The sequence below is a fragment of the Eurosta solidaginis genome, chromosome 1 (genome assembly GCF_040869045.1).
Source record: "Eurosta solidaginis isolate ZX-2024a chromosome 1, ASM4086904v1, whole genome shotgun sequence".
Lineage (NCBI taxonomy): Eukaryota > Metazoa > Arthropoda > Insecta > Diptera > Tephritidae > Eurosta > Eurosta solidaginis.
Window position 1 is genome coordinate 132914933 of NC_090319.1, and position 27493 is coordinate 132942425.

At 35.2% G+C, this 27493-nt stretch overlaps 1 protein-coding gene and 1 long non-coding RNA gene across 10 annotated transcripts in view; one reads left to right on the forward strand and one right to left on the reverse strand.

Annotated features, from left to right (window-relative positions):
* The window catches only part of Orco (odorant receptor co-receptor), a 1419553-nt gene that overhangs the window by 863026 nt on the left and 529034 nt on the right, over positions 1-27493 (forward strand). The window lies entirely within an intron of this gene.
* LOC137236822 (uncharacterized) lies at positions 21814-22795 on the reverse strand. Its single transcript, XR_010948649.1, has 4 exons — positions 22566-22795; positions 22379-22498; positions 22174-22308; positions 21814-21940 (listed from the first exon to the last, which is right to left on the reverse strand). It is a non-coding gene; the product is annotated as an uncharacterized lncRNA (long non-coding RNA).

Genomic DNA, 27493 nt, shown 5'->3' on the forward strand with positions numbered 1-27493 from the left:
GTATTTCTTCGCGTTCTGACTCTAACTCTTCAATGGCTGCTATTTCCAACAATTCATTGAATTCAGGTAATCCCGGAGCCCTCATATTCAAACCTGTCAAAACCTTAAACGGCGAAACCTTAGTACTGCGCGTTGGCGTGTTGTTAATTGCCTGTTGCACACGATTTATGTGCCTATACCAATTTCCCGGCTCTTCCATACACAGCTTTGATACCATTGGAACTACGATTTGGTGGATACGTTCCACTTGTCCATTACCTCGTGGTACGCCTGTGGCGATAAGCAAATGCTGGATACCTTCCTTCTCACAGTATTCTTTGAAGAGATTACTTGTGAATGCGCCCCCCGATCTGTTATAACGCGCTTTGGATTTCCAAAAACTGCTGCCTGATTCGATAGTCTATCTACGACAGCCTCTGCCCCTGTATTTTTCGTGGGATATAGCCATACAAATTTTGAGAATGAATCAACAACGACCAAGATATAATTATATTGCTTTTTCGTTTGCTCCATCGGGCCAACATGGTCTATATGTAAAGTGCATAGTGGTCGGTCTTCCTTATCGATAGGGTTGAGGAAACCCTCCTTTTTCCTGTTTTGGCATTTGTAACTAAACACTGTACACAACTCCTAACGACCTTTTCTACTTTGGGTCTTAGCTGAGGTATAAAAAAGGTTTTTTCAACGGCATCTTGGGTCTTTTTTGACGAAACATGTCCCTGCATATGCGCCTTGCGTATAATCTCATCTTCCATGAGTGAAGGCACCACTAATAATTCCTTTACTGGGTCTTTGTAGAGCACATCATGGTTTACAAAGAAGTCTTCATACTCTTCCTTTTCTAATACTTTACATACCGCCCTAATCCAATCATCTTGTCGTTGCGCTTGTTTGAGTCTATGTATAAGAGAATCTTCCAACAAGAGACATGCCATCCTACTTAATGCGTCGACGTGACGCATTTTTGATCCACTTCTATGTTCGATTACATATTCATAGTCTTGCAACATCATCGCCCAACGTGATACTCTTAGCGGAATATCTTTCTTTTTCATAGTCATGGTGAAGGCGTTGCAATCCGTCACGATTTTGAATGGAACCCCAAGCAAATATACCCTCCGCTTCTTAAGCGCTTCCACTAAAGCCAGAACTTCCAACTCATATGAGTGGTACTTCTCCTCTGCCGGCTTTGTCTTTCGGCTCATATACTGAATCGGGTGTAGTTGTTGGTCTTCACTATCCTTTTGCAAAAGTACAGCTCCGTAACCGTACTTTGATGCATCCGTATGAACCTCAGTGTGCGCCTTCGGGTTGTACAATCGCAATACTGGTGCTTTGACTAATGCCTCTATTAACTGTCGAAATGCTACCCGCTGTTCCTCTTCAAACACGAACTTTGCATCCTTCCGCAAAAGGTCAGACAGGGGTTTGGCGATCACTGCATAACCTTCGATAAATCGCCGGAAGTAGGATGTTAGCCCTAGAAATCGTTGAATGCCTTTCCTGTCAACTGGCTCTTTAAAGGATTTTACCGCATTTGTTTTGGCTTCAGATGGCCTTATGGTGCCATTCTCCAAAATGTAGCCAAAGAAATCTACCTTTGTTTTAAGAAATTGACATTTCTCCCACTTGATGCGTAAATTGTAATCTGCTGCCCTACCTAACACGGCTTTCAATTTCTCAATTCCCTCGTCTAAGTCCCGTGAAGGAATTATAAGATCGTCCATATACGCTACAACGGTGCCTGTTCTTATCAAGTCTCTGAAAACAGCAAATATGTAACGGGTGAACACTGCTGGAGAATTGGAAATTCCAAATGGTACGTAAGCAAACTCGTATTGACCTTGATGAGTCACGAATGAGGTATACCTCCGTGACCCCTCTTCAACTGGAACATGAAAGAACCTGTTTCTTAAATCTAAGGTAGAGAAAATTCGTGACCCCTGTAGCCTTTCAAGGACGTCATCCATAAGTGGCATTGGGAAATTATCTCTCATAATTTTCCCATTAATGCGGCGATAATCACAACATAATTGCTTAGTACCGTCCTTCTTTGCTACCAGTACGATTGGCGATGCATATTCGGAAGCGCTAGGAAGGATGATGCCGTCTTCTAGCCATTCCGCTATTTGTTTATCGACGATACATTTATCCGAATACGACATACGCCGAGGACCTTGAAATACTGGGTTGTCATCCGTTAAGCAAATCTTCATGGAAACTGGAGACTGCTGAGGTTTCCTAGGGGAATAGGATTCAATTAACCGTTCTATCTCCGTCTCATGTTTACCTTTTATGTGGGACAAATCTACGTTACGCATTTCCTTTAACTCCGCTTGCACCTCCAAGCACAGATCCTTAAACTCATCTAACAAAACTGAGTGAGGACTCTTGGACTCTTGCTCTACAGGGTCCGAGGGGTTTCCGTTGTTCATCTTACGTTTAAACTCGACGATATTTCCCGTTATTACTAAATCTACCTGCTTTAATACGTTATTACCTATTATCGCTTCGTACACGATATCGCGCTCACGTACAACATGGAATGTTATGGCTACTTCAACTTCATCAACGTTGATCCTATAATCGAAACTACCAAGTGTATTAAGTATACTATTCCCTATACCTTTCAACTTATGTTTTTCCTTAGAGAGCTCGATCTCACCTAACATAATTAGAACGTCGTATCGCAATAAGCATAGGTCACAACACGTGTTGAGTAATGCTGAAAATCTGAAAGAGTTGATCATTAGATCTTTGAAAACTACACACCCTATGGTCGACGCACGTATAGTTTCTATAGTATTTACGTGAGCTGTTTCACTCTTTATTTTAACGCTATTTGTTTGCGGGCAATCTGCAATACGGTGCCCTTGTTGCTTACAACCGAATCATGAAGACTGCCTAGGACGCGAACAGCTGTTGGCCATATACCCTGGTTCATCACATTTGTAGCAACGTTTCACATCAGTCGCTTGGGGCTTGACAGCTTTCTTGTTATTTATATCTTCTTGCTTATTTTGAGACTGGCTTGAACTGGGTTGACGACCTGAACGAACCTTCTCATAAATAAGAATCTGAGTTTTTAACTCATCAATCGAACGTGCCTGATACATATTGGCTTTGTTTCCTCGAGAGTCGGGAATGCCCTCAATAAAATATTCGATAAGGCTCTTATCGTCTAAATTTATCGGTCTGCCTATTTCCATAAGTGAATATAGATATTCCCTATAATCCTCGTTAGGGCGTTTACGGCGGCTCCTTAATGCGCGATGCACATCAATCGATGAGACTACAACCCCAAACTCCTTTTGTATTGATCGCTTAAGCAAATCCCAACTGGGGATTCCCCGCTGACTGCGAACGAAAATTTTCGCAGCACCCTTTAATAGCTGCTTACCATAAATAAACTTTTGCAGTTCACCCCACTGCACCGCCGTGGCATTTGCTTCGAAATCATCAAGCCATTCTTCAACTGAAGGCTGACCAGTACCACTAAATGAAGAAAGTGAGCCCTCAATATCACGCAAAGTGAAAGCCGAGCGCCCCACTCCTCCCGCCGGCAAAATACACGATTGGAGTGACTCGTTTTGACTATCAGAGCCATCCTCCTCGTCTACAGTAAGACCGAAGTGTTCGCACAATCTATCTTGCAACGTAGATTTACGCCCGTTTGTCGGTAATCCTAAATCTCCTAATTTCGCTTTTAATGCAACTACCGTTAGTGAAAATATCTCATCCCTGTCCATTCTGAATTCTTAAGCTTATATGATAAACCTATAAATTGTTAAAACTGATCTTAGTTATTATTAAATAAATTTGAATTTTTAATATTAGTAAGTAAAAAGGTTTATGAAATTGTGTGTATAATGAAAGAAAATATGGGTACTTTTCAACTTTTCAATAAGATTACATAGGAAATACTTTCACTCTAACTTGGTTTAAGATATATTTTTTTTAGCTTTCCTATAAGATTTTAGTTAACATTGAATTATTCTTGTAAGAATGTATTTACAATGCATTGACATTTCCAATTGGGCTTTAGTAATTGCAATTTTACTACTTTCCATAAGTAATCTCTTTTATACTTCTTAGTGTTCAATATATTTCATATAACTTGCAATTAGAAGTCTTACTCTAGTTTTCTCTCTTTCCGAAAAGTTCCAATAAGAATGAACATCAATGTAAACAAATTAAAATTGATAGGTTGTTACAGTATGTAATTGAAATTCAAAATGCTGTCCTATCTTTTAAGATATAGGTTTATACAAAAGTTAGTAATTACTTTGTCTTCGACAATTTCAATCAAATTAAAATATCCCGAATTCTTGTTACAAATACAATTGAGTTATTTTCTCACACGGTTATCTTTATATTTATTCAAAATGTAGGAAATGTAGTGATTAGCGTTTTAGAACTAAATATTTTTCTCTTTCACATATACGAAGAAGAATTTTTACGATCTCGCCTCTGTCCTGTGCACTGCTGCTATCTGCTGTCCGTTCTGCTGCTAAATGCCTTCTTTATACCGCGTCTACTCTGCGTTGTATACTGCTGTTTTTTCCCACTCACAATCGCGTCTACTCGGCGATATTTACAATATTTGATTCAATGTTAATTCGTTGTTGATGAGTCAACTATCGCAACTACTCTGTAATTTGCATTGTGGAGTTACTTTTCACACACACGATAGTTCAAATACCATCGCATCTACACAGCGATGTTTACATTCAATACCAACTGATTTGCTTTCTGCGTGCTGACAACAACTATCGCGTCTACTCTGCGATTTGCACTGCTGTTGCTTTTCACTCCCACGCTTATTCAAATATCATCGCATCTACACATCGACGTTTAAAGTATTTATTATTCACTCTTTTTATGGCCTTTTAATTACAATGTCACTAGTTGTCGCATCTACCCTGCGATGTTCTGTTTGTGATGTTCAGTTTGCGATGTTCAGTTTTCGCGAACTTTCAACTTCGGCTTCGCTGCCGCGTCACTCTGTAGCGTTGATGCGCGTTATATGACTATTGGCTTGGGTTAACGGCTCTAGGAATCCCCGTTAGCTCCAACACGCCACAAAAATTGTACAGCCAGACACAAATTCTGAGCTTTGGCACCAATACACTTCTAAGTATTATGCATTTGCACGACACTAGTGTGCGTATTACATATTACGTTCATTTAAACGTACATATGTTCCAATACTTTAAGAAATATCGTGATTTTCAAAATCTTTCCCAGCACGCACGCACAAGCTGACACACACGCAAGAATTTAAGCGAACTTTTCCGCTTCTGACACCACTTGTGGGTTCAGAAATGATTATCGATTTAGTTTTTATATAAATGAGCATTTATTTAAATAATTCATGTGATATTTGTTAGTTATATATTTAATACAGTTTTAGTTTTTTAGATTATGAAATTTGTTGTAACACTTATATTAAAGTTTTTCGTGTCTATGCGCGGCGGCTTTTAAATCTGAACTGTCTGTTCGTTGTTCTTGTTCAAGTTGTCGTCGTCTTTTCGTTGTCATAGTCTTCGTCAAGTTCTGTCAGTTGCGTTGTCAGATGAAGTTGTGTTGCCAGATGGAGTTGTGCTGCCGGATTATAATCCCACATGTATTCGAAAGCACGTGCATACATCGGAAAATAGATTTTTATAAAACGAAAAAAAAAGAAAGAAAGGCCTCACCTTTGCTGTTGTGGAGTTAAGTTCTTGTATAAGAGAAGAGGTACAGTTATGCACAAGTGAGACACTAAATCGAGCTTAGCTAAAATTTGTCAACGTGATAATTCTGAAGTCAGAAGTTTTATAGCAAAAACAGAAAATAAGGCTATTAATAATTAAAATAATACAAATTGGAGAAAGAAAAGAAATAGTTTATGAATTATAAGAAAAAAAAGAAGTTCATAATAATGTTAATTAGTTAAATTTATTAATTTATTTAAAAAAGGTTTTGTGAAATATGGAAGAACTGAAAAATGAAAAAAATTAAATGCAAATCGCTGAATGATTAATTTTATTTTAATTTAATTTTGCCATTGTGAATCAGTTAGTAAACCTTCTTTATTTCCTAGCCGTAGCTCATCCTTCACAAAAGTGGTAGGAAAAATTCGACTCATTGGGTGTGCGCATATACATAAGTTTATTTTATTGTGGCTTTTTTTTATTAAAGCATCCTTACTCGGTTTCTTACAAAAATGAAAATTATTTAAGTTCAAATACTAAAAAGAAAAATTGGGATCAAACTTACTTAGATACCAGTCATCCGTTGAATTTTTAAGTAAGTGGACTTAATCAGCACTGATTTCCGTTCATGATTTTTTAGAATCTGTTTAAATTAAGATATTTAAAAGAAGTGGGGACAGCGTAGGTAAAAAATACGAATTTTATTTATCTCAACAGTTAAAGCTCGAGATAGAGACATAATATCAAGCTGTTAAATAACTTTCTAAATTTGGTCAATTTCTTTTCAACCGAACCTGCCTTTTTCATACAATTTTATAAACTTAATTTGCATAATACATATCGACCTATCCTAATAGAAAGGCCATAACTTAAAATATTTGATTAAAGGGACGTATCTTAGACATTCTGTTAATAAGGCCGCATCTCAACGAAGTCGTTAATAAAGTCGCAATAAAGTGGAGAAATGAACTAAATTTAGTTCAATTTCCTTTGAAAATTGGTTAAATGCTAAAATGCTAAACTATACTATAGGGGACACAAAATCAATATTCTGGTTTACCAATTTATGTCCTTTGCAAATTTTAAATGGCAAATGAAGCTAAATTCGAAAATGAGTAGAATGCAAGAAAGAAAATAGATAGAAAGGAAATAAGATAGCCACTTCCGGTCAAAGCTAAGCTATATATACTGGATTTTCAGCTGAAAACCTCCTCTTTTCCTGGGATAGCAGCTAGAAGTACTTAAGAAGGTGTTAAGTTTTTTTCGTGCGAGTTAAAGCTCTTTTTGTACGTGACTTATTAAGCAAGTTAAACAAGTTAAAAAACTTTCATAAGATCAATGCGCGTTAGCAATTTGCGTTCAAAATCTAAAAGTGAAATTCGTCTGATAATTATTTATTACTACAAATCGGGGATCTATTATCGCAAGAAGGATTAAGACCGGCACTGGAAGAAGCATATAAGGAATAATTACAAACTCGAGGAGCAGGAAGCTAAGCCATATGAAGTTTTGGTGAATGAAAAATTTTAAGACGGTATTTTGATACCATATATAATATGTATTCGAAAGCACGTGCATACATCGGAAAATAGATTTTTATAAAACGAAAAAAAAAGAAATCTGCAGGAGAAAAGAATAGCTTTGCGAGAGTTTTTTTTTTTTATTTGAAACAGAAAGGCCTCACCTTTGCTGTTGTGGAGTTAAGTTCTTGTATAAGAGAAGAGGTACAGTTATGCACAAGTGAGACACTAAATCGAGCTTAGTTAAATTTTGTCAACGTGATAATTCTGAAGTCAGAACTTTTATAGCAAAAACAGAAAATAAGGCTATTAATAATTAAAATAATACAAATTGGAGAAATAAAAGAAATAGTTTATGAATTATAAGAAAAAAAAAGAAGTTCATAATAATGTTAATTAGTTAAATTTATTAATTTATTTGAAAAAGGTTTTGTGAAATATGGAAGAACTGGGCTAGGGTCTGATGTACATATAATAAACGAAATACATGCCAACCACGCGGTAAATTTTTTTTGTGTTCCAGACCAGTGCGGGTATAGTGTGTGATGTGTATATAAATATACCCAGATAAATTTATATAAAAGTAATTGGATTGAAAAAAAAAAATATCATAATAATTAATACATTTTGATATATATGTATGATATATGAGGACCCACGTAAATATATATGTATATATACAGCAGTGAGCTGCAATAATTCATCTTTTAAGGTTATTAGTGGACTAACCAAAAATTGAGTAATAGTGCGTAGGTACACAAACAAAGAATATCTAGCACTTATATCCACTAAAACACATTTACATAGTAATGCTTCGTAAAATGAATAACCGCTCATAAGCCACGAAGCAGTTCAGTACTCAATTGAGCAAGAAAGTCAACTGTGTTATACGAAAACACTAATTGGAATAAGTAAGACTAACAGTGCAATAAAATGAATATAGTCATATCAGTCTTCTGACGCTAACAAAACAACGATGTATCCACGAAACTAAACTGAATACAGCGCTAAAGAAAAACTGATAATAAACAAAGTATACAGTGTATTACACACGAGGCCAACGTGCTACTGAGTCAAAGCGACTATGATTTCAGTTTATACTCAACAATGTCATATATGTATGGGACATATGTGTTGCGGGGCAATCGTATGTATTTTATATTTTACGTGCTAGTCACTCATAGTATTTTTCTGTACTTGACTAAGTACACATTTAGACACTATGTTTTGGCTCATGACTAAGTGCACTAATTTTAATAGTACTCACGCGATAATTTTTTTTTGAGTTCCAGAGATAAATATATATAAAAGTAATTGTATTGAAAAAAAAATATCATAATAATTAATACGTTTTGATATATATGTATGATATATTAGGACCGACGTAAATATATATGTATATTATACAGCCCGACAACTTTCGTCACTACTGTAGCGAGGGAAGCGCTTCACTTCGGAACCAGTACGTAACAACGTGAGTATTTTGGTTTCTATATCATTATTATCACATTTTTGATATCTTCATTTTTTCATTTAAAATTCAAAAAAAAAAAAATATATATATATATAGTTGTGGCAGTGCGCATATGTGTACATGTGTCTACATATATAAATTCAGTAGCGATTCAAGTCTGCCTATTTATGTAATTATACACATATTGATGCACATTAGCAAGTCGTTCTTTCGTTAATATTAAATCGCCAAAATTATTTTTTTGTTCATACATTTTTTTATCTACCCTACTGTACCGTATGTACTTCTATATGTGCCTGCGTGGGTAAGCTTAATATATTTTGACCGCTATATACATATATAGCCTGAGCTAGAGCGTACCGAAGAGTAGTCAAAAAGGTAGGATATACAATTTTTTTATTGGGAGAGTTTACTTACTATCTCTCTAACTAAATTGTGTTTACACATTTGCTTTTGCTTTGCGATATAGTTTCACTTCTTCCATATTGAGAAAAAAAAAAACAAGTAAGGAAGGCTAAGTTCGGGTGTAACCGAACATTACATACTCAGCTGAGAGCTTTGGAGACAAAATAAGGGAAAATCACCATGTAGAAAAATGAACCTAGGGTAACCCTGGAATGTGTTTGTATGACATTGGTATCAAATGGAAGGTATTAAAGAGTATTTTAAAAGGTAGTGGACCTTAGTTGTATAGGTCGACTGCCTTTTCGAGATATCGCCATAAAGGTGGACCAAGGGTGGATATAGAATTTGTTTGTGAGATATGGGTATCAAATGAAGGGTGTTAAAGAGTATTTTTAAAGGGAGTGGGCCTTAGTTCTATAGGTGGACGCCTTTTCGAGATATCGCCGCAAAGGTGGAACAGGGGTGACTCTAGAATGTGTTTGTACGATATGGGTATCAAATTAAAGGTATTAGTGAGGGTTTTCAAAGGGAGTGAACATTAGTTGTACATGTGAAGGCGTTTTCGAGATATCGACGAAAATGTGGACCAGGGTGACGCAGAACATCATCTGTCGGGTACCGCTAATTTATTTATATATGTAATACCACGAACAGTGTTCCTGCCAAGATTCCAAGTGCTTTGGATTTCGCCTTGCATAACTTTTTCATATTATTCTACTTAATATGGGAGGTGTCACACCCATTTTACAAAGATTTCCGTCAATAAACCAATCGAATTACAATGTTTCATCCCTTTTTTCATATTTGGTATAGAATTATGAAATTTTTTTAATTTTTCGTAATTTTCGATATCGAAAAAGTGGGCGTGGTCATAGCCGGATTTCGGCCATTTTTTGTGCCAAGATAAAGTGAGTTCAGATAAGTACGTGCTTTTTGCTCAGGTTATCGTGTTAAGGGCAAAGCGGAAGGACAGACGGTCGACTGTGTATAAAAACTGGGCGTGACTTCAACCGATTTCGCCCATTTTCAAAGGAAGCAATTATCGTCATATAATCTATGCCTCTACCAAATTTCACAAGGATTGGTTAATTTTTGTTCGACTTATGGCATTAAATGTATTCTAGACAAATTAAATGAAAAAGGGCGGAGCCCATTTTGAAATTTTCTTTTATTTTTGTATTTTATTACACTATATAATTACTGGAGTTGAATGTTGACATAATTTACTTATATGCTGTAAAGATAATCAATTTTTTGTTAAAATTTGATTAAAAAAAATTTTTTTTTTAAAGTGGGCGTGTGCCATTTAGCTAATTTTTAATTACCACATATATAGAAATAGTAGTAACGTTCCTGCCAAATTTCATTATGATATCTTCAACGACTGCCAAATTACAGTTTGCAAAACTATTAAATTACCTTCTTTTAAAAGTGGGCGGTGCCACACCCATTGTCCAAAATTTTACTAGTTTTCTATTCTGCGTCATAAGTTCAACTCACCTACCAAGTTTCATCGCTTTATCTGTCTTTGGTAATGAATTATCGCACTTTTACGGTTTTTCGAAATTTTCCATATCGAAAAAGTGGGCGTGGTTATAGTCCGATATTGTTCATTTTAAATAGCGATCTGAGATGAGTGCCCAGGAACCTACATACCAAATTTCATCAAGATACTTCAAAATTTAATCAAGTTATCGTGTTAACGGGCGTACGGTCGGACATGGCTCAATCAAATTTTTTTTCGATACTGATGATTTTGATATATGGAAGTCTATATCTATCTCGATTCCTTTATACCTGTACAACCAACCGTTATCCAATCAAAGTTAATATACTCTGTGAGCTCTGCTCAACTTAGTATAAAAAGACCCATAAAGCTACATGTCTGTCACCCGATCGAAAAATACGGCACAGAGCATCGGAAAAATTTACATAAATTTCTGCCAGAACGAAAAAGGCGACCCTTTAACCAACGTTTTTAGACCTTAACCAAAGAAAAACTATAACTTTTACAGACAAAGTACTTTTTGCATTAATATTGTGTGGTGCAAGTCTGGGAACCTGCATTTGAAATATTTGTATATGTGTAGGAAAAGAAAGCATTCGTTTGTACGGGACACCAGTCAGTCAGGTGAAACTTCTGCGAAAATATTAATATTAAAAAAACGAACAAAACTACATTTCTATCAAGGTTTGTTAAAACAAAAAGAAATTTAAATAAGTTTATTCTAAAAAAACTTTTTTATACTCAGCTGAGCAGACCTCACAGAGTATATTAACTTTGTTCGCATAACGGCAATCCGTAACGGCATAAACTAATCGAGATATATATAGACTTCTATATATCAAAATTAAAATGGGCGAAAAAGAAATTTATTTAGCCATGTCCGTCCATCCGTCCGTCCGTAAACACGATAAATTGAGTAAATTTTGAGGTATCTTGATGAAATTTTGTATGTATGTTCCTGGGCACTCATCTCAGATCGATATTTAAAATGAACGAAATCGGACTATAACCACGCCCACTTTTTCGATATCGAAAATTTCGAAAAATCCAAAAAGTGCTATAAATAAAATTCGTAGGTGGGTTGGCCTTATGACATAGAATAGAAAATTAGTAAAGTTTTGGACAATGGGCGTGGCACCGCCCACTTTTGAAAGAAGGTAATTTGAAAGTTTTGCAAGCCGTAATTTGACACTGGTTGAAGATAACGTGATGAAATTTGGAAGGAACGTTACTACTATTACTATATATGTGCTAAATAAAAGTTAGATAAATCGGATGAAGAACACACCCACTTAAAAAAAAATTTAACAAAAAATTGATTATCTTTACAGTATATAAGTAAATTATGTCAACATTCAACTCCAGTCATTTTATGGTCCAACAAAATACAAAAATAAAAGAAAATTTCAAAACGGGCGTGGCTCCGCCCTTTTTCGTTTAATTTGTCTAGAATACGTTTAATGCCATAAATTGAACAAAAATTAACCAATCATTGTGAAATTTGGTAGAAGCAAAGATTCTACGACAGTAATTGTTGTGAAAATGGGCGAAAACGGTTGAAGCCACGCCCAGTTTTTATACATAGCCCTTAACACGATAACTTGAGCCAAAATCGATATATCTTTACTAAACTTTAATTCACGTACTTATCTAAACTCACTTTATCTTGGAAAAAATGGCCGAAATCCAACTATGACCACGCCCACTTTTTCGATATCGAAAATTACGCAAAATGAAAAAATTCCATAATTCTATACCAAATATGAAAAAAGGGATGAAACATTGTAATTCGAGTGGTTTATTGACGCAAGATATAACTTTAGAAAAAACTTTGTAAAATGGGTGTGACAACTCCCATATTAAGTAGAATAAAATGATAAAGTTCTGCAGGGCGAAATCAAACGCCCTTGGAATCTCGGCAGGAATACTGTTCATGGTATTACATATCTAAATAAATTAGCGGTACCCGACAGATGATGTTCTGGGTCACCCTGGTCCACATTTTGGTCGATATCTCGAAAACGCCTTCGTACAAACACATTCTAGAGTCACCTCTGGTCCACCTTTATGGCGATATCTCGAAAAGGCGTCCACCTATAGAACTAAGGCCCACTCCCTTTAAAAATACTCATTAACACCTTTCATTTGATACCCATATCGTACAAACATATTGTAGAATCACCCCTGGTCCACCTTTATGGCGATATCTCAAAAAGGCGTCGACCTATAGAACTAAGTCCCACTACCTTTTAAAATACTCATTAACGCCTTTCATTTGATTCCCATATCGTAAAAGCACATTCCAGACACACCCTGTTCCACCTTTATGGCGATATCCCGAAATGGCGTCCACCTATAGGACTATGGCCCACTCCCTTTTAAAATACTCTTTAATACCTTCCATTTGATGCCAATGTCCTACAAACACATTCCAGGGTTACCCTAGGTTCATTTTCCTACATGGTGATTTTCCCTTATTTTGTCTCCAAAGCTCTCAGCTGAGTATGTAATGTTCGGTTACACCCGAACTTAGCCTTCCTTACTTCTTTTTCTCAGTTTCTCAGTATTCAAATTTCTATTTTCGCTTATGCTTTATAGCGTAGCGTCCACACCGAAAATCCTGCATTCCCGGGCAAAGCAAAATCAAAAATATAAAAACGCACTTCGATATAAAACACAATTTTAAACGAACAAATTTACAACTAACAAGTAAGGAAGGCTAAGTTCGTGTGTAACCGAACCGTACATACTCAGCTGAGAGCTTTGGAGACAAAATTGTCTTTTTCGTGGATACATACAAAAGGTAATTCTTAAAAGTGGCGTAACTTGATTTTGCTATTTTTCTTCAGCTATCAATTCGTTTTATTTGAATTTTTTTTTCTTTTTTAAATATGAAAATTTGGTTAAAATTCAACGCATTTCTTTATCATTTTTTTAAATCACCCCTGAAATATTTTCGAAGCGTTCTTAATTATAAGTCCGATATTCAATATCACATACGTTTGGGAAATATCGGCCAAGATTGCCGTATTTTGGAACGATTTTTTCTTCATCTTTTGTCAAATAAGGGAAAAATCACCATGTAGGAATATGAACTTAGGGTAACCCAGGAATGTGTTTGAATGACATGGGTATCAAATGAAAGGTATTAAAGAGTATTTTAAAAGAGAGTGGGCCTTAGTTCTATAGGTGGTATTAATGAGGGTTTTAAAAGGGAGTGGCCTTTAGTCGTATATATGAAGGCGTTTTCGAGATATCGACCAAAATGTGGACCAGCACGGCCTTTGTGAACGAATTTTGCAATTAAAATTTGAGTAACTTCCCGATAAGCTACAAGGTTAAAACTTGGAATATAGTTCAGAACCCGATGACAATGCATTAATAAGAAAAAAAACTCCGATAGGGGGCGCATCGATCAAGACATTAAAAAAAATCGTATTTTTTGTCCGATCTGGATCATATTTGGAACACATAATACATACATATGTATATGAATGGAAAGCGACATATGGAGAAAATCGCCGCTAGGTGGCGAAAGGATCGAGATATTCAAAAAAAAACGTATTTGTGGTTCGATTTGGCTCATATTTAGAACACATAATACATACATGAATAGAAACCGACCTATGAAAAAAATCGCCGTTAGGTGGCGCAAGGATCGAGATATTCAAAAAAATCGTATTTGTGGTCCGATTTGGCTCATATTTGGAACACATAATCAGGGCTGTAGAAATAAAATCCGGGCCCGGGAGTAAACAATTTACGGGCCCCTATAAAAAATCCACTAATACATTGGATTAATTTGAATTAATGACGTCTCATTCATGAATCACTATTGATGGATGGACATGAAACAAATTTTTGCCACATCAACTAAATGATTTTTGAACTAAGAGCTGAAAATTAAATTAACACAGAATATTTACTTTTTATACTGTTTTATTGTAACGTAGAAATAAAATTCTCTTTTAACAGCCACATATTGTTTCAAATAATCTTTTCTAGTTATTTGGTAACATTTTAGTATATTTCTGATAAATATAATGATGATTATAAATTTTAATAATTCAATATAGAAGGTTCGGATATCAAAGAGCGGCTTTTCTTGTTTTTTTCGCTGCAAAATTTTTATACTCAGCGTGCTTTGCACACAGAGTATATTAACTTTGATTGGATAACGGTTGCTTGTACAGGTATAAAGGAATCGAAATAGATATAGACTTCCATATATCAAAATCATGAGTGTCGAAAAAAATTTGAAAATCGGTTGATAACCACGCCCGCTTTTCATATATATAATATTTTGGAAAACACAAAAAACCTGACTATTTAGAAAATAATACACCTAGAATATTGAAATTTGACGTGCGGACTGATAATGAGACTCTTGATACAAATTTGAAAAAAATTTTAAAATGGGCATGGCACCGCCCACTTGTGATAAAATCAATTTTACAAATATTATTAATCATAAATCAAAAATCGTTAAACCTATCGTTAAAAAATTCGGCAGAGAGGTTGCCTTTGCTATAAGGAATGCTTTGAAGAAAAATTAACGAAATCGGTTAAGGACCACGCCCACTTTTATATAACAGATTTTTAAAAGGGTCGTACACAAAAACAATAAGCTATATCTTATCGAAAAATACTTTGTATCAATGTTATTTCATTTCCCAAGTGGATTTATAACAAAAAATAGGAAAAACTTCAAATTTTAAAAATTGGGCGTGGCACCGCCCCTTTTATGACTAAGCAATTTTCTATGGTTCGGGAGCTATAACTCGAAGAAAAATTAACGGATCGTAATAAAATTGGGTACACAGATTTTCCCTATAGCAGGAAATATTTCTAGAAAATATGGACGAGATCTGTTAAAGACCACGCTCACTTTTATATAAAAGATTTTTAGAAAGGTCGTAGACGAAAATAATAAGGTATATCTTAGCGAAAAAAGTTTTGTATCAATAGAATTTTAATTTTTAATTGAATTATAACATTAAATTGGAAAACACTAAAATTTTTGAAAATGGGTGTGGCACAGCCCCTTTTATGACTAAGCAATTTTCTATGTTTCGAGAGCCATAACTCGAAGAAAAATTAACGAATCATAATAAAATTGGGTACACAAATTTTCCCTATAGCAGAAAATATTTTTAGTAAAAATGGACGGGATCGGTTAAAGACCACAGCAACTTAGATATAAAACAACTTTAAAAGGGTCGTAGGCTGGAATAATGAGCTATAACTTAGCAAAAAATAGTTTTGGATCAATGATATTTCACTTATCAAGTTTTATTTTAAGAGGAAATGGGGAGACATTTTTTTTTAAACGGGCGGTCCCACGTGTTATGTAGAAAAGTAATTTATCTGAAATGGAATGTGCAATTCAAGCTCACGCTGAGTATATAATATTCGGTTACACCCGAACTTAGACACCTTTACTCGTTTTGAAATAACTTTCATTTAAAGAAATGTATCATAATTAAATTCAAAACTCTACTTCTTCTGACTGCGTCTAATACTCCATGATTCAAATTTGCCTTTGGCGGCAGGGAAATGTATGAAATTTTTTCCGTATTTCCTCATAACGCTTACGGAGATTAAGCCCCTGGGAGGTGTAGCTTCATCAATCGGATGTCTGTTGGGATGCCCAAGTGCCTGGGTATTCAACAGAAACTGTTTGTTTAGCATTTTATTTCTCTCCCTAATTGGGAGTAGTCTCGCCTCATTGTGTACGTGGTGTTCTGGGGACATAAGAAGACAGCCCGTAGCGGTTCTGAGGGCAGTATTTTGGCAGGCCTGTATTTTCTTCCAGTGAGTAACCTTTAGGCTTGGCGACCATATCGGGGACGCGTAGCATGCAATCGGCCGGCCAATTGCTTTGTAAGCAGTAATTAGCGTTTCTTTGTCTTTACCCCAAGTGTTGCCGGCAAGAGATTTGAGGATTTTCTTACGTATCTGGATTTTCGGTACAATTGCGGTTGAATGCTCTCCAAAATGTAGATCGTGATCGAACGTCACACCCAAGATTTTAGGATGTAAGGCAGTCGGTAGCGTGATGCCGATGTCGGGATCAAATAGATTATATTGCACTGAGTGGTGAGTGATAAAAGCGAGACCGCCTCCATTTCCGCTCTCGCGATCTTGGGGTTGCCGTCGCTGAGACCAGAACATCTAGGAAAGTGGCAGCGTCGAAGGCTGGAGCTGTATTGTCCAGATATCGCAAACATATATATTCTGTGCTGGCAAATGGCGCAAAAGGTGGAAGGGATTAAGAGGATGTTTCCCTGACCTACTCGAATGCTAGTGTCGGGCATAGGGGGGAGAAGAAAATAGAGCGGTGGATGATGCTCGGCATTGCTACAGACTCTACTACGGAGATTGTAGTTATGAGTAGGAGCGGTCGTATGAGCTGGTGGCTCCGTGGGGCGTGAGAAGCAGCGGGTACTTGTTGTGGCTTGCTGAGCAGTGGGGCTGCTACAAGGTAGTGGGTTGCTCTAAGGCGCAGACTACGGGACGCCCTTGGGCGTGAACAGCAAGGAGCCACAAAATATTTATAAAAGTTACGAGGACGTCGGGTTTTGAGATTTAGTCCAGAACATCCTGTCCGATGCAACCGTCTCTTGCACGTGACACACTGACAAGAGTGTCACCGTCCTAAAAAGATTATTTTTCGGCAAATGCAGCAAAACCATTTCTCTGAACCGGGGTCAGGTACAGGTCCCGGATTGGGTTCAATACCCTCCCGGAGCAGGAGGATATGGCGCAGTCCCGCTGCGAGGATCTGCTGGGAGGATGACAATTTGTGGGAGGGACGCAACAAATTAAATGAGTTTTCTTGGTCAGGAAAAATCCCGAGTCGCTTCGGTTCATAGCTGCCTTGGGAAGCGAGATGGTTTGTAATTATTTTTACATTGAAATCAAAGCACTTTCGCCAGAGATTAAAAAAAATTTTAAACAAGTAAGCATATAACCGTTTTTCAGATTACTTCTACTACTGTGAGCATATAGCTGTTTTCGATCACTTCTAAACCAAAAGAGATATAAAAAAACGGCATATGCAGAAATGTGGGCTCTATATAGTCATAATAAAATGTGCAATAAAAAAAATTTGAAAAAAAAACACATAACTGTTTTCGTTAGCGCAGCGACGAAATATTATTTCAAAATTAAACATAATTCTGTGATAACTTATTGTTAACGGCATATTTCCGTCATTTATAGAGCTACAATGCTAAAATTATATATTATCAACTTCGTAAGGCTAGCTTAAAAACTATACTCAACTATCTTGAAAAAAAGTGCGTGACAATGCCTCCTAAGGCCGCTCGAATCTTATGAATATCTTTTCATCGATTTTCAAAAGGGTTGAAAATGTTGTGATATTATTAATGACCATCTTTCCTTCGCTGTGTCCCCAAATGTTTTCATATCCAGCTCAAAGTTTAAACATAAAAAGACCCACTAAGCTACATGTCTGTCATCCGATCGAAAAATACGGCACAGAGCATCGGAAAAATTTACATAAATTTCTGCTAGAATGAAAAAGGCGACCCTTTAACCAGTGTTTTTAGACCTCAACCAAAGAAAAACTATAACTTTTTCAGACAAAGTACTTTTTGCATTAATTTAAGAACTTTAGTTGCATCGCAGGCATTGTGGATTTGGCCGGGCGAACGCACCCTCACGCTAGGGCGATACCACAATCACACCAGTTACCTTTTTGTTTCCTTTTGTTTAATTAAAATGTACAGACACCTTTTCTTTTAGTTTTGGTTGTAGAAAACTTTTATGTATTCTTTTAAAAAAATCTTTTCTTTTTGGTTTCGCACAACCTTTCTTTTACACTGAGGGAAAAAACAGTCTAACATCAAGATAAACGGTCTTAATTTAAGCCCAAACGTTGTTAATAGTCTGTTAAGCTTGAAAATCTTAAACTAATAATAAAAATCTTATTTTTAGACCACTTAAATATAAGATTATTTCGGTCTGTTTTTAAGAACCAAATTCTTAAAAAGAGATTGATCGTTCTTGTTATAAGATTGAAAGATTCTTGATTCGTGAACGTGTGTTCTTCATATTAATCTGCACCGTTCTAAATTCAAGAACGGGTATTATTAATAGTAATCTGCTTTCTTCTTACCTTTCACTTTCGGAATTCAAGTTTCGAAATATAGCTTACCCTGTAGGAATGGAATGAAAACAATGCCAGAGGTTAAACTTCACTTTCATTTTCTTCAAGTTTTTATAAAAAAAATCTCATACAATCTCACAGATATATTTATTATTTGTAAAGTTTTAATACTAGAGCCTACTTCATAGGACTGAAAATGATTGCTGAAATTTCTTATAACTATTTGATTACATGTTACGTATATATTTTCATTTTGAAACAAAATGTGCTTTATTTTATAAAGTTCAATAGTATTTGATATACTTATTTCTAAGTAATTTCCACTTTTATAAAGTGTTCCTTTGAAATAAACTTCTCTAAAAATTTCACAGTTATCAAAACTAAATCCCTTTTCTTGGATTATTATAGAATATGAACCTTTTTGAGCTGAGTTAAAAGAAAAAATTGGCTCTTCCGAACTCTAATGATTTAGAAAAATTTGCAAAGTTTTATTCCAAAACATTATTATAGAATATGAACCTTTTTGAGCTGGATCTAGTTTAGCAGCTGAGTTAAAAGAAAAAACTAGCTCTTCCGAACTCTAATGATTTAGTAAAAATTTGGAAAGTTTTATTCCAGACTTAATAGCTAAAGAAAAGAACGGGTTAATTATGTTTGTTGTATTACTGAAATATGTTTTTAGCATCCTTATGCTTAGCTTCAAAATGCATACACCAAAGGTATTTAAGAGGTTGAAGTTGTTTTATTGCACTTGCATAGTGCACTAAAAAGTGGTGCTTAGGTTTCAATAAGCCATATAATTGTGTATAACTAGTATGGTGCGTTTCAACTAATATATTAAAGTAGACGAGTTCCTCAACTAAACACTTTGTATTTTAAAGAAAGTCAATTATTTCTAATAATACTATAAAAAACTTTCAATGCGGATTATCTACAGGAACAAGGTCGCCTATCATTAAAGGTAAAAAGTGAACAAAGCAGCGAACCTCACTAGCTGTCATTTTTAAATTAAATGCTCTTAGCTTTGAAATAGTTAATGGAATAGAAATATTTCCAATTTCAGACTCCCCAAACTGGAAGAGTTCTTTTCTACTATTTATTTCTTCAAGGCTTATTATATTATCATTTATTAACCCAAGCAGAATATTGCACACATCATATGAACAAATTCCTTCATAAATGTCGTGCATTATATCAAAACAAAGTTTTCTGTGACATAAAAATATTCAAAGGTGCCAAAAATACATTTATTTTTAATTCCGGTTTCGTGAACTTTGTTTTTTAGCAATCCTCTTCATAGTTATGTACGTTCCTTAAAAATTGTGGGTATTCAAAAACGTCGCATTGCATTTGATTCTTTGTTCTTCTACAAGTACGACTTTATTTGTTTGAACTAAATGCCTGTACATAACCTAATATGCTATTAACGGCTAAGTTATCCCCAACTATTACACCCAAAACAAAGTGAATCTTGCATGTTTTACCGTATGTCACTATCTCTAAACCATTTATAATTGTTTCATTTCTTCAACTAAGTGATAAAATGCTTTTTCATTACCGCTGTTTTTTAAATCTGCACTCAATATTAATGCTGCATGAAATATATAATCTACTTTTGACAGCAAATATTGTGGCATGGTGGGAAAGTTGAAATAACAACCACAAATCGAGTCCGTGTGACTCCCTAGTGGATTATTTATTTGAAAATCATCAAAATAAAGGGTGTACGGAATGACTAAATCGGATTGAAATTGCTGTTTTTTTTCTTTTGAATATACTCCCACTTGCAAAATTACATAAATTGCTGATTTCAGAATATTCTTTCGTACATGACATTGTGGCGTCTAAAAGTGTAGGGTTCTCAAAAATAGCCTTAAAAGTAAATTTCAATGGCATAATAACTGAAGTTGATGATGATGGTAACAAAAGAGATTGATGACCATTTCCATGCATAACCTTTTCAGATTTATGTTGTTTTTCTAAATGAACACGGAAATATGTAAAATTTGTAAATGTTTGGTCACAATTGTTTTGTACGCAACGAAGTTTTAAAAATTTGATCAACCTTGAAATGACAAATTAGGTTTTTGGGTTCAGAAAAGACTTCAAGGCAACGAAAGCAAGAATACATTTCGGCAAATTACTTATTATTTTTCAAATAAGTTATAAGACGAGTGATATTTGGTGACTTTGTATCATAAGTGGTGTTAATTTCGAAAAAATATTGTTGTATAAAAGCCCACGGATACTGATATGTTTTAGGGTATTTCAGTGAAAATATTTGAAAACTTTTAAAACATAAGTCCAAGCTTTCTATGAATGAGTTAAGTAACTTAACTTAAGTTTATATAAAATGCTATAAAAATAAATATAATAACCCTTAAAATCTGCCTCAACTGCACCCTCAACAATAAGAAACGGCTGCAAAGTTAACCCAGCTCAATAATATTTGTTGATAATATCATTAACTTTAATTTGGTAGTCATTAATTGAAGTCAGCTGCAAAACAAAGTTTTCTTGGGCATTTATTATTGTGGCTTTCTTACTGCGCTTTCCGCAAATTTTTTGGCAATTTTACCAAATCAGGAGCCTTCGAATCCATAACTTTCGGCCATGACTGCAAAAATTCATTACTTTTCATTGACCTCAAATCTCTTTGCCGAATAAGTAAAGTTTTCTTCCACTTGTCGCATATTTCGGTCCAGTCAGCACTATCTCTACTTAACGAGGATTTTAAGCCCATAGCTATAGATTCGTCAATTTCCAAATCTTCCACAATTGTTTCTTCAGATTCTATTTGTTGCTTAGATTTGGACTGCCCACTTTCGCATATAGAGCCTCCAAGTTTCCTTTTCTTGCTCCTTTGGTTCTTGTATTTCGCATACAACTTCCCCCTGGGTTATTTCTTCCCTTTCGCGGTATGAAATAGTAATACTACAGAAAGTTTTGGTTTAGCATGGTAATAATAAAATTAAGCAATTTCGATAAAAACTGAAATCAATTAAATTAAGAATAAATAAACCTCAGAATTTCTTTCGGTAGGAAAAATTGTGCAAATTCCATTTACTAAACTTGAAAAATCATTGGCTTTAATCGTAATATTCTTGACAACAGTTTCTTCAACAATTATGTTGATAATTTCAATTTGTAAAACTCCAGTATATTGATTCCTTTAGATGTCTGCGTCAGTAAATCAATTAAATCCTAAATAAATATTTAAAAAGTTGTTTTAGTAAAAATAAAAATTGTTAATAATAATACCGGCAAACAAAAAAGTGGTATAAATATTTGACCAGGCCAATCTACCCACACGTGTTTCGACGTGTTCAGTCCGAATCTGGGAAGATGTGTGTGGTGGATGGAATGAGGGAGGATAAATGGGTCTGGTCAAATGTCCAGGCGAATTTTGTGTCTCGATGTGATTAGTAAGTTCTAACCTTATTAAAAAGTCGTGGACATAATGGTGAGCTTGTTGATGATAGGCATGAAATTTTACTCTGACCATCTGCCCAGTCTTTGAACCAGTCTTGTATTTTCGATGGACCTGACATTGTTTCGTCTTCAGTTCCAAACTTAAAAAATATACCATAATTATTGTTTCATACATTTGTACATCAGTTTCATACATATTGTTCTATTTACTTTTCCTTTATCCAAGCGAACAACTTTTCACGAAATCTAAGCGTAGGCCAAAATGTGGGATTGCTACCTCCAAATCCTCGTTTCGAATATATTGCAGGCATCTATACGTTGTTTGTGCAGCTAAAAATTATTTATTACATTCGACTCTTAATGTATTTATGTACATGTATCAGAAAATAGGGAATACCTTTCAAGTTTTCAAAAATACATTCCAGATTGAATTCCTTCAGCAAAGTTTTAAGATTTACATCATCTTCGATAGTTGAACTTTCATCTTCAGCTGTATTTAATCCGACTTCGTTGTCTTTTGTCAAAACCAAACTTCCTGCAGTTTTCATTGCCCCTGCAGATCGGTTTGTGCTTTTTTCAGATGTAACTGGTTGCTCCGTCGTTATGAAAACCCAATCGCTAACTAAATTTTCATCACTAGTAGCATTATTTGAATAAACACAATAGTTTTCCATTTTTATACTCAGTTGAGCAGAGCTCACAGAGTATATTAACTTTGATTGGATAACGGTTGGTTGTACAGGTATAAAGGAATCGAGATAGATATAGACTTCCATATATCGAAATCATCAATATCCAAAAAAAAAATTCAATTGAGCCATGACCGTCCGTCCGTCCGATAACTTGAGTAAATTTTGAGGTATCTTGATGAAATTCGGTATGCAGGTTCCTGGGCACTCATCTCAGATTGCTATTTAAAATGAACGATATCGGACTCTACCCATGCCCACTTTTTCGATATGGAAAATTTCGAAAAATCGAAAAAGTGCGATAATTCATTACCAAATACGGATAAAGCGATGAAACTTGGTAGGCTAGTTGAACTTATGACGCAGAATAGAAAACTAGTAAAATTTTGGACAATGGGCGTGGCACCGCCCACTTTTAAAAGAAGGTAATTAGAAGTTTTGCAAGCTGTAATTTGGCAGTCGTTGAAGATATCATGATGAAATTTAGCAGGAACGTTACTCTTATTACTATATGTATGCTTAATAAAAATTAGCAAAATCGGAGAACAACCACGCCCACTTTAAAACAATTTTTTTTTATAAGTCAAATTATCTTTACGTATATAAGTAAATTATGTCAACATTCAACTCCAGTAATGATATAAAAGAAATTTTCAAAATGGGCGTGGCTCCGCCCTTTTTCATTTAATTTGTCTAGGATACTTTTAATGCCATATGTCGAACAAACCATTACCAATCCTTGTGAAATTTGGTAGAGGCTTAGATTCTAGTACGATAACTGTTTTCTGTGAAAAAGGGCGAAATCGGTTGAAGCCTCGCCCAGTTTTTATACACAGTTGACCGTCTGTCCTTCTGCTCGGCCATTAACACGATAACTTGAGCAAAAATCGATATATCTTTACTAAACTCAGTTCTCGTACTTATCTGAACTCACTTAATATTGGTGTAAAAAATGGCCGAAATCCGACTATGACCACGCCCACTTTTTCGATATCGAAAATTACGAAAAATGAAAAAATGCCATAAAATATATCAAATACGAAAAAGGGATGAAACGTGGTAATTGGATCAGTCTATTGACGCAAAATATAACTTTAGAAAAAAACTTTGCAAACTGGGTGTGACACCTACCATATCAAGTAGAAGAAAATGAAAAAGTTTTGCAGGGCAAAATCAAAAGCCCTTGGAATTTTGGAAGGATAACTATTCGTGGTATTACATATATAAATAAATTAGCGGTACCCGACAGATGATGTTCTGGGTCACCCTGGTCCACATTTTGTTCGATATCTCGAAAACGCCTTCACATATACAACTACCACCACTCCCTTTTAAAACCCTCATTAGTACCTTTAATTTGATACCCATATCGTACAAACACATTATAGAGTCAGCCCTAGTTCACCTTTATGGCGGTATCTCGAAAAGGCGTCCACCCATGGAACTAAGGCCCACTCCGTTTAAAAATACTCATCAACACCTTTCGTTTGATATCCATATTGTACAAACGCATTCTAGAGCCACCCCTGGTCCGCGTTTATGTTGATATCCCGAAAAGGCGTCCACCCATAGAACTAATGGCCATTCCCTTTTAAAATACTTATTAACACCTTTCGTTTGATACCCATATTGTACAAAAGCATTTTAGAGTCACCCCTGGCCCGCTTTTATGGCAATATCTCGAAAAGCCGTCCACCCGTAGAACTAAGGCCAACTCCCTATTAAAATACTCATTAACACCTTTCATTTGATACCCATATCGTACAAAAAAATTCTAGAGTTACCACTGGTCCACCTTTATGGCGATATCTCGAAAAGGCGTCCGCCTATAGAACTAAGGCCCACGCCCTTTTAAAATACTCATTAACACCTTTTATTTGATACCCATATCGCACAAACAAATTCTAGAGGCACCCCTGGTCCACCTTTATGGCGATATCTCGAAAAGGCGTCCACCTATAGAACTAAGACCCACTCCCTTTTAAAATACTCATTAACACCTTTAATTTGATACCCATATCGTACAAAAAAATTCTAGAGTCACCCCTGGTCCACCTTTATGGCGATATCTCGAAAAGGCGTCCACCTATAGAACTAAGGCCCACGCCCTTTTAAAATACTCATTAACACCTTTCATTTGATACCCTTATCGCACAAACAAATTCTAGAGTCACCCCTGGTCCACCTTTATGGCGATATCTCGAAAAGGCGTCCACCTATAGAACTAAGACCCACTCCCTTTTAAAATACTCATTAACACCTTTCATTTGATACCCATATCGTACAAACAAATTCTAGAGTCACCCCTGGTCCACCTTTATGGCGATATCTCGAAAAGGGGTCCACCTATAGAACTTTGGCCCACGCCCTTTTAAAGTACTCATTAACACCTTTCATTTGATACCCATATCGCACAAACAAATTCTAGAGTCACCCCTGGTCCACCTTTATGGCGATATCTCGAAAAGGCGTCCACCTATAGAACTAAGACCCACTCCCTTTTAAAATACTCATTAACTCCTTTAATTTGATACCCATAACATACAAACAAATTCTAGAGTCACCCCTGGTCCACCCTTATGGCGATATCTCGAAAAGGCGTCCTCCTAGAGAACTTAGGCCCAGTCCCTTTTAAAATACTCATTAACACTTTCATTTGATACCCATATCGTACAAACAAATTCTAGAGTCACTCCTGGTCCACCTTTATGGCGATATCTCGAAAAGGCGTTTACCTATAGAACTTAGGCCCACTCCCTTTTAAAATTCTCATTAACTCATTTGATTTGATACCCATAACATACAAACAAATTCTAGAGTCACCCCTGGTCCACCTTTATGGCGATATCTCGAAAAGGAGTCCTCCTATAGAACTTAGGCCCAGTCCCTTTTAAAATACTCATTAACACTTTCATTTGATACCCATATCGTACAAACAAATTCTAGAGTCAGCCCTGGTCCACCGTTATGGCGATATCCCTAAATGGCATCCATCTATAGAACTATGGCCCACTCCCTCTTAAAATACCAGGTTACCCTAGGTTCATTTTACTACGAGGTGATTTTCCCTTATTTTGTCTCCATAGCTCTCAACTTAGTATATAATGTTCGGTTACACCCGAAGTGAGCCTTCCTTACTTGTTCTATTTATTTACTTCGATTAAGATGCGCAATAACTAAAAAAATTTCACAAAAATAAAACGACCGCATAAAGTAAATTAAAGTTATTTATAACATCACAATTGCGAAATCCAAACTTAAGATTGTAGTGTTCTTAAATTAAGAACGCGGTATAAATTCAAAATAAGATTGTATGTTTTATAAACAAGAATTTTGTTCTTAATACTAGAACTGAGATCTTATATTAAAAAATATCTCTTAATTTAGGAACATTTTGGTCTCTTTTTTAGACCGTTTCCTACCGAAACAGAACAATCTAAAATTAAGCCCAATAGGCTTAAATTTAGACCGTCATTTTTCTCTGAGTGTAGTTCTTAATATTTAGGTTACACACACAGAACTTTTCTTTTATAAACTTAGATTTACTTCTTCTTCAGTTGCACACAGCTTTTCCTTAGTTTATGGTTTATCGCAAATTACTTTTAAATTCTTCTTATTTTTAGTTGTACACAATTTTCTTTTAATTTAAGTTCACCGCAACCTTTTCTTTTATTAATTTTTAGTTCGCGCACTTGCGTCCGTATCACCGGCTCAATTCAAACTCAAAACTAAAACTGCTGACGTTTTGAAAGCAGCCCTGCCTGTATGCAAAAGTGCATAACGGGAAAATCGCATGACGCAGTCGAGTAACGGGAGATTCGACAATCGGCAATGATGCCAAGTGTTAAAATAAGGGTTGCACCTTGCATTCTTATGAAGGGGAGTTGCCAGCTTAACTGTGATTTAATGCAATGACCCAATTTGACACTATATGACACTATATCATACCCCTTTGGAAAAGAAGAATTTGGAAAGGTGATCAGTCTTGCCACATTCTTCTTTAGGCTATATCAACGAGAATTAATATTGAGATTTGCAAAAAAGAAATATGTAGGAAAATTAAGTAAGTTGCTATATTTTATCTATTATTTAAGCGACATATATTTAGTAAATTAGCTCGTATCGAAATTAACATTAACAATTTTTTTTTGTTTTTTTGTTTTTGACATTCGTTGGCGCTTTCTTAAAATATATTTATATTTAAAGATTATTTAGTAAAATTTAAAAGTACTATCAATTTTAATTAAATTTTTGGATATTGTTTTTATGTAAAATTTTTTTCAATTTTATTAATTTCATCGTAAATTGTTACATTTGGTCCATCAATATTCTTTATGATGTAGGGACCTTGATATATACTTTTTTGTTTATTTCTCGATTCCGTTTCTACTAGAACCCTATCATTAATTTTAATTGCTAAAGGCTTAGCCGTTTTATCGTATAATTCTTTATTTCTAATTTTATGTTTATTAATCAAATTTGTTGCCATCTTATGAGATTTTTGCATTCTATATTTTAGCTCTTTTGTACAATTTTCTATATTATAAATCGGATCAATTTGTTCCTTTTTTAATTCATGTGGCATTGTTGATTTTCTGCCAAATATTAATTCGAAAGGAGTAAATTTATTATCAAA